The sequence below is a fragment of the Microchirus variegatus genome (assembly GCF_963457635.1).
Source record: "Microchirus variegatus genome assembly, chromosome: 10".
In the NCBI taxonomy this organism is placed as follows: domain Eukaryota; kingdom Metazoa; phylum Chordata; class Actinopteri; order Pleuronectiformes; family Soleidae; genus Microchirus; species Microchirus variegatus.
In genome coordinates, this window is record NC_139811.1 from 14,354,964 (window position 1) to 14,357,730 (window position 2,767).

At 40.2% G+C, this 2,767-nt stretch overlaps 1 long non-coding RNA gene across 1 annotated transcript; it reads right to left on the minus strand.

Moving 5' to 3' along the window:
• Window positions 1-1,202: 1,202 nt before the first annotated feature.
• Window positions 1,203-2,488, minus strand: LOC310932853. The gene is made up of 5 exons (XR_014592943.1): window positions 2,378-2,488; window positions 2,110-2,227; window positions 1,859-1,969; window positions 1,669-1,747; window positions 1,203-1,474 (listed from the first exon to the last, which is right to left on the minus strand). It is a non-coding gene; the product is annotated as an uncharacterized lncRNA (long non-coding RNA).
• Between the last annotated feature and the right edge of the window lie 279 nt (window positions 2,489-2,767).

Below are 2,767 nucleotides of genomic sequence, written 5' to 3' on the forward strand. Positions count from 1 at the left end.
TGTCTCTGGTGCTCTATGGGAGAGTGTTTGAGTCGCTGCATATCTGTGTAGACGAACACACAGTGAGGGCAGCAAAATAATATAAATGTATTAATCATCATATCAAATATAGTTAAGCCTCCATTTCTTTATGAATGCATCGAATTATAAGTTTGAACTTATTGTATGCTTTTTCATGAAATTTAATAAACAGTGTATGCTGTGTATGAAATTTGGACCCTTTGAAGATATGGCAGGTGTGGTTAGCATTTTAATATTCATAATATTTAACAAGGTATAATAGGTTAACTAGTTTTATTAAAAACTAGAGAGAAATTTATGAGTTCAGGTATTGTGTGTTCAATATCGATGTCACGATCTCACCTGCACCCACACCCAGTTTTTATTATTATTTTAGTGTTTTGGTTTGCTCTTCCTTCCTCTCTTTCTGCAGGGGGCGTGGCTGACCCACTTTCTCAAGACGCCGGTGATTGACTACACCTGCCCGGCTCCTCCTCACCTGCTCCAGATCAGCAATCAGGAAGGACTCTTCTGCGTCTCCTGTCTGCTGTCCACCTTTGCTAAAACCATAACAATCGAGTTTATATGGATACTTTGAACATGTATAAAGTGTAGTCAGCATTATATCATAATATTTAACAGTTATTTTGTTGAATTTATTAATAATTAATTAAAACAGTTAGTGGCAGGTGCGAGTGCGTATACTTTGGGTATATTGGAAAGTTGAGGATTGGACAAGTTCGCGGATATACCCCTTGCTGTCGGCCCCCGACAGCGTTTGGCTAGTTTGTTTAGGTTATTGTTACATTTGATAACTGAATACATTCACTTTCTGTAACCTTAGTTCTATGATTATGTTTTGTGCTAGTTGGACCCAAATCTTTGCTGGATGGTTGTCAAACTGACCCCTTGTGGTGAAACAATGACAAAACATTGTAATGAAGTGATATTGCTTAATATCTTCAAGGAGATTGAATAGAAAGCTATAAATAACAGTTGACTTTTTGACAGTTGTTTAGACTGACTTGTAAACAATGGTGCCCTCAGCACCATGACCCAAGACCTCTTTGGGATGAAAAGTAATGTTACGTACTCGGACAACAATGGATTCTTCCTCTGCAAACTGAAAATTTTACACAGTGAAGAACAGGTTTGACAATGACATGTCAAAATGTGACCGCAATCTCAATCTTTACCTCCATCTTCATGCTCATTGGCTGAAATGCCCAGCTCTGACACAGATTGGAGTGGTGCTGTTATCTGAACAGTCAGAGTGGGTGCGGGTGACGTCCAGGTAGTCACTGTCTTGTAACCCCAAGCTCACATCTGCAGGGGGAAATGGCTGCTGTCTCTGGGGAAGCTCCAGCATCTCCTCCATCTGTCACTGAAACTCCTGATGCTGAAGCTGCTGCTGCTTGTGGACACTCTGTGGCAAGAGATGACCTTGGACAAAATTGGCTGGTTCATTCATTTTCTGGATGGAGCATTGGAGATAAACAACAAAATATACATTTGTCTTTTTGTGACTCCATGGTGCAACGCAAACGAAATGCTAAACCACCAGGAACATTACAGAACTGACAGCCTGATTACACATACTTGACATCTTGTGTTTTAATCATATCTGATTTAAAATAACATGTTCAATGTGTGTCTGTACACACTCACAATCCACAATGACTGTGACCCATCACTGTCTGGTTTCTGTATTGGTGAAGTCAGGGAAGGCTGTAGGGCCAGGCCAAACCTGGAAAACCATACAAGAATGTGCAACCATACACAGCTCAACAGTTGAACACATGCTATACATATCTCACAAACAGGCGGAACAACATATATAAAAAAAAAGCGGTCTTACCTTTCCGATCAAAATGTGTCCTGCAACATTTTTGATGAACACGTCTCGTTTCAGGCCATCATTCAACGGAGGGTAAGTTCCATTGGGGATAGTGCTACTGATCCCTGGGTCCTGGGGCAGAAACCAGGAGAGCACAGCAGTCAGAAGCTGAGAGGCCTTTGCTGCCATCTACTGGACACACATTGTTTCATACACTGTAGTTTATTTTCAGTTAAACAGCTGATATAATATGTCTGTTTATATTCATTTACCTTATTATATTATTATCATAATGCAGAAACATTTAGTTTTTAATTCTTCCACCATCTCTGAGAGGTCACCAAATTCCCAGGGGTCAAAAGTGAAAATCCTTTGCTTGTCTGCGTAATCCTGATGGTGACAAAAAGAGACAATCTATTTACTGAAGAGTCCAATTACAGCTTGTATTGTTCGTGTTGTCGATACTGAACTCACAACACTAACACTAACTTCTTTCTGACACTAAGGCCATAAGGAAATTATCTTGTAAGAGTAATTTACCAATGAAAAGATGGCACTGTGCATGGCATTGAGAAGGAAACTCCATGTGCTAATCCATCAGCCTCCTGTACAATGTAGAATGGGTGGGAGCCATATAGGTTAGCATGAGCCTGCAAAGAAACACACCATCAACAACCGGGACTAATGAGTTCAGTTTCGTCACATGAAGTCAACGAATTCTATGGAAAAGTGTCAATCTTGTAGTAAACTAATAATAAGTACTTTCACTTGACTCACCTTCTGAGCTGACTTTACCTGGACTAGCAGTTAGCTTGCGATTAGCTACCAAACAGCTCAGTGTGGAGCTAAAATGTAACTCTTACATTGAATCCAGGTAAATAATTATTTAGCTGGAGCAGTTACAGACAGGGCGTTTTGTCAAAAGGCTCC